The sequence below is a fragment of the Ochotona princeps genome, chromosome 3, assembly GCF_030435755.1.
Source record: "Ochotona princeps isolate mOchPri1 chromosome 3, mOchPri1.hap1, whole genome shotgun sequence".
Lineage (NCBI taxonomy): Eukaryota > Metazoa > Chordata > Mammalia > Lagomorpha > Ochotonidae > Ochotona > Ochotona princeps.
Window position 1 is genome coordinate 94,441,769 of NC_080834.1, and position 6,193 is coordinate 94,447,961.

Here is a 6,193-nt window from a genome sequence, read left to right on the forward strand (position 1 = left end):
ATATACCTTGTGTGTAATTAAACAACGGTTATGACCTAAGCACTTAGAATAAGTTATTCTTATCGTGGAGAATGACATGACGGGGTCGCAGCCATGATGGCGAACCGGGAGCTGGACTAAACTAGCTCTGTTCTGCTGCCACGGCAGCAGGACCAATCAGGGCGGATTCCATTCTTAGGGCTGGGACGGACTGAACCACTGTGCAGGTTGGCAGATGCACGGTGGCGTCTTGGCTAAGCGGGATCCGGCTAAGGGCTCTAGCCCTTAGTTTTGGGCGGCCAGTGCACCATGTGGTGCCAGGCTCTGCCTGCTGGCTGCCCAGCGGCGAGCTCTGGGTCTTTTTAAATTGTAAAAGCTGCTCAGGGACACTCATGAATTAGACCAACTTTAGTATAGGTGAAACATGAATTCAAGGCGATTGCCAGTGATAGGGGCATGTAACTTTGTGCTTACACCGGCAGGTTTACTTTAGTCAGGGATGCTGGGCCACAGTGTCTTGGGCAGAGGCCAGGACACGTGTGGGAATGAGATAAGCTGAGTCAGAGCAGCCACTGTCAGACACAGGATCTGCAGTTAGGAACAGGCCAATTTGGGGAGCTGGGGGGACACCCTAAATGGGATGAGGTTCCCACTAAGGAGCAAGTGTGCTGGAATGGGGGCTGCGTTCTGGCTAGGCAACAGTTGTACTCTCCCGTGGCACTAGTGTGGCTGGGATTCGTTGTGCCAGGCCGGGCCAAACACCAACACCAACTGGTGTCCTGGGGAACCAGGGTAGACGTGGGACTGACTAGGCAAGGTCTCAATCCCCTACTGAGCCATCTGTGAGCTATACGTGGGCATGGACGAGCCATGGCCAGGCCGATACATCCAACAAGAACCAGAACGGGGTGAAAGCCAGCCAGATAAACCACTGTCCCTGCCAGGACAGAAGGTGAACTGAGTAGGGCTGGCTCATGGACCCCCTGGTTTGTGCAAAATAAGCACAAGAAGCAGGATAGGAAACTGCCCAGAATAGGCCATGGAAAGTTTCCCACCGACATACATTTGGCATGGGTCAGGGGTGGACCAGGCTGAAACGGTACATGTCATCCACTGGCAAACCCAGGCGCCAGAACGGGGTGTGGGTCAGGCCGGGTTTGGTCGTGACAAGAACTAGTACACAAGACAGAAAGCCAAGGTGAGGTTACCTGTACTAGATTTGAATGCAGCACCCAACCAGCACACGTGAGAACCAGGAAGGGAGAGGGCAGAGCCAGCGGGGGGATTGAGGGGCTGGTCCCCTCACCGGACAGCCACTCCCACTAGATAGCATGGGCAGAAATGGGGACAGACCAAACTAAGGAAGTAGTGGGTTCCCCCCTCTTGGGTCACTACTCCCGCGGGAGGACATCAGAACTAGGACGAAGGCTGGGGTGGCTAGATGGAGAGACACTCAGCAACATCCGTGAGGGCTAGAAGGTTGAGTTGGTTAGAAGGAATCAAGCTTTAATACCCATTCCATTGATAGGTATAGGAGCCAAATGGGAGGCAGAACAGACTGGACTAGTCGGCTATGCACATTGGCAGGCCAGGGTGGGAGGCGTGGCTGGAGGGGGTTATTGTGGGTCACCCCCACTGGGCTACAGCTCCCATCAGTTGATAAAAGGGCCGAGTACGTGCTGGGCAGAACCAGGTTGGACTACAACACCCATTGGTTCCAGTGCAAGTCAGGACTGAGAACAGAACCAACCCAGCAACTGCAACCACCAGCTGATCGTGGAGATGGACTGTGCTGGGCCCTGTGCTTACTAGAACATACGGGAATCTGATCTGGGAATACCTCAAAGTTTCTTTGAAGATCTCCCCAATTGAACTGCTGGACTCAGAACTCTAACCAAGAAAAGACAGAAGACAGAACAGGTCAATCATTCATCTCAGCTATATGATGGCAGCAAAATACTGGGCAAATGAAGACCCTATCATGGACTGTGTCAATCAGTGGACGACCTCATTGAGCGAAACTGGCAGCGATTCATAACTGAAGAACTATTAAAACCACTTGAGCAAATATCTCAGAGCATGCCCCACATCTGGGACTTTGGGTGGGCGGGAAACCGGGTGGGGCTTCTCCCTCAATATCCCCCTTTACCTCAGATACATGATGGAAACAATATGGACATAACAGTATTACCCACTTCCCTATACCCCCTGAACCTTTTTTTTTTTTAACCATAATTAACTATGTAAAGATTGTCAACAACAATACAATAAAATATATTAAAAAAAAAAGAGAATGACATGACGGAGATTCTACCTTTGTTAATTGGCTGGGAAAGTAGCTTTTTTTCCCTCTTTTTAATGAAAACAGATTACACATAGTAGTATTCAAGCTATCCTAATAGTGTTTATATCCCTTTATAGGAATCTTACCAACAGCATTCCCAATTTCAAAAGCAGTATGTTTTGTAAGCTACACTATTTTCTTGATGGCAGTGAACTTTTGTACTGATTTAACACGACTCTAATTTCCTAAGTTTGGGTTAACAGTTTTTTCCCAGTTGGGTCCCAATATTCAGCAAACATCAGGGAGAACATATGACTGTGTTTGTGTGGTTAAGAATAAGCAAGAACTTGCAGACAAACCACATTAATCACCATGTAAAATGACTGTTTTTGGAAGATATTTAGAGATATGTTTAGCCTTAATTTAGTACAATGACTGAGCCACTTTCCCTCTGTTCAATGAATAGACTATTCTAAAAAGGTTTATTTATTTGAAAGGCAGAGTTAGAGAGAGAAAGAAAGAGAGAGCTCTTCCATCTGCTGGCCCACTCCTCAAATTGCCACACTGTTAAGGATGGACCAGTGGGATACAGGAGCTCCATCTAGATCCCCCACATGTGTGGCAGGGGTCCAGGACTGTTGCTACTTTTCCCAGGACATTATTGGGGAGCTGGATTGGAAGTGGAGCAGCTGGCACTCGATAAAGATTGTCTGTTATCACAAATGGCAGCTTTACATGCTAAGCTACATGCTGGTCCCAGGATGAATGGACTGTTACTATGATCTTGGTAAGGATGTAGTTATTTTCCATTAACAGCAAACTGGCTCTCAAGTCAAGCAGCCAGACATAAACTGGAACCCACACGGTATGCTGGCATCACATTTGGTAGCTTTATACACTACTCTACCACACTGGCCCTGCATCTGGTATTTTTTAAAGCAACATTTGTAATTTGGGATTGTGTGTGAGTGTGTGTGTGTGTGTGTGATGGTATTTTTAAAAATTCTTGTTAAAATTTTTGATAGTTGAAAGTCACTATGAAAACATTCCAACTTATACTTTGTTCACATATATGTTTATCATTTACATTTATATATTTTGTCATAAGACACTGACAATAAAATCCATTTTTGATAAGCCATCACAAAGACTAGGAGATGTGTTTTAATGATGACCTAGGAGATTGATCCAGGGGACAGGATGGGATTCTTTGGTTGTATCAATGCAATATGGAAATAAGCAAGTTTGTTTCGACCCTTTGCTTTTTCCAGCCTCAGCACACCCTGTTCCTGGAGGATGGAAATGCATATTAGCATGAACCAAAGCCTTCATTGTGTGTGAGAGTAAATAAATGCAAAAAGTTTCCTGTTTTACAAATAACAATTTAAAAATAAGCATAAATTTTGTGGTATGTGGTAGGGATGTGCATAATGTTTGAAAATGACTGTCCACTAAGAAAGGATGTGTTAGTGGAAGAATGTTCTCCAGCAAATGAGAAAGATGGGGCTGAGATAACTAGTGAAGAGTGCTGTAGCCCAGCAGGTGGAACACCTGGACTCCATCAATTGTGACATTAGTTATGCCCTTTCCCTTCTCTGCATCTCATCAGCTTTCATCATTTGTATACTGAGGGGTATGATCTGTGACTTTAAAAGCTTTCTCCATGGCAAGCTGTTGGCTGTAGGAGGAGAACAAACATAAGAACAGAAGCCAGTCACAAGGGGAGATTAGACAATAAGAACCCACAACAGGCGGAGTTGTCCTCCATCTGCATGGATGTGAGCAGTGGTGGGAGCTCTCAGGTGAGTCATGACAGGATGTTGCTTTGGCTTGTCCCATTCTTTACTCTGCATCGACAGCATTGCCCTGAGACATCCCCTAGGACAGCCTCCTGATCCTAGGGACAGACCTCCCTGTACTCTAACAATTGTGTCTCTGCTGTTTGATAAGGCTTTTGCTTACGGAAAGATTTCCCTGGAAAATAAAACCTGTTTTGGTTTTCAGGCTGTTAACTATAGCTCAAACATTGACCTTGGATAACTCACTTTGGTGTTTGTTTGTTTGTTTGTTTGTTTGTATGGGGGAATGCTGAAAGGAAGAAGGCCATCAAAGGTTTGTAATGACATGAAAATAAAACTAGATTCGGTATAAAAGCTGCCCAAATTGGATTCGCTTTGCACTTCTGAGCACAATGTGTATCGTCATAACCATGTGACTCTTACAAGTGCCTAAATGACACCAAGCAGCAAAATCTTGCCTTGCTGTCACACTGACCTTCCAGTCACCTTACCTTTTTCTATGCAAATAACATGGAAAAGAATCCAGTAAAGCATAGCAGAATAAATTGCAAAGCTACAGAGTAAATTGCTAAGCTTTCTACGAAGAGCTTAGATGTCTGAATTTTAACATTGCAGCTTTCCTAGTTTTCATATCTTGTGCCCAGATTCACTCGCTGTATTGTTTGTGGGGCAATGAATAGGTGAAGAGACTCCGCCCAAGTCTTTATGTGAAATTCTATTTTCTCCTTCTGACCTATGAATATCCTGCATTCTCAGAATAACCTCGTGCTTCAAATTATCCTTGATTAATTCAGATGTTCATCTCTACTTCCATATTGCTAGCCAGAGAACCACTATCTTCTAAGTATTTCACTCACTAACCAAAAATATTTTGAAAAGCTTTCTGAGGTTTGTATTATGAAAAGTACAGATATTAAGGGTTTAAAAAATACATCTTCAAAATGCTTTTACAAACTATAATACTCCTAAAATTCCATTATGCTACAATTCTTCCCCAATAGAAAATCTTTTATGTAGGACAAGTAGATATTACACTTGATCTTAGCCAAAAGGCCAAGAGGTGATGCCGAGTAGATATTGAAGAGCTTTTCTAAATTTCTATTAAGATTTATTTCTGTTTCTCTGGGGGAAGAAAGGTGTATTTTTTCCAGTATCCCATGTGGAGGCAGGCATCAAATACTTAGTACATCTTTCACTACCTTCACAGGTGCTTTAGCATGGAGCTGGATTAGAATTGGAGCATCCAGTACGCAAACACACTCCCATATGGGATACTGGGAAAGCAGGCAGCAGTTTGACTCACTATACCACAATGGTAGCCCCTAAACATGTTTTCATGTTCGTTTTTAACTCATGAAGTGAGGGTAATTTAGAGGAGAGAAATCAGCCCTTGAATCTATCTATGTATCTATCTATCTATCTATCTATCTATCCACACAAACATGTATATATAACTAGCAACATGGACATATCTCCACCTATGGACTGTATTTCCATTTGTCAATCTATCTACCTCTCTACCTATCTATCTATTTATAATCTCTCATTTGTCTACATGGTGTGATATTAGATAATCTTAACAAAATAAGAGCATTTGTTCACCACTACTCTTTCTGGATATTTATTGAATCAATGCAGCTTCTGCTTAGCAGTTTCTAGTTTTAATAAAATCTGCTTGTAATTACATGACTTTATTTTGTTTATCTTTTCTCTCTACTTCAGTTCTCTAGTTTGCTATCTGGCCACTATTAAGTGCAATCATTTTTCACCAATCATCTGGGAAGAACATTATCAACTGCAACTGGTTGGTTACAGATTTTACTCTGATCAGTGGCTGTGCATGTAATAAACACAAAGGAATATACAGAAGGGGTCAAATGAAAGACCTAGTAATTACTGAGTTTGAGTTTAGTGAGAAATTTTGTGCAAGGACATTTAGGGAAGGCATTGAATGTTAAACTGTGAAGATGTTTGGGAAAGTCTTGTGGAATGGAGAGTGAGCCAAATGTATGAAAGAGTTGCATACAGTTATGCAGTGATAAAGGATAACAAAAAAAAGGCAGCAAAAATATTTCAAAAATTTTTCATTTTTCATTTCATACAGCTCCCTGCTTGTGGCCTGGGAAAGCAG

General features: G+C 43.0%; 1 pseudogene; it reads right to left on the bottom strand.

Annotated features, from left to right (window-relative positions):
• Positions 1 to 4,977: 4,977 nt before the first annotated feature.
• LOC118758904 (U2 spliceosomal RNA) lies at positions 4,978 to 5,127 on the bottom strand (annotated as a pseudogene).
• Positions 5,128 to 6,193: the final 1,066 nt, after the last annotated feature.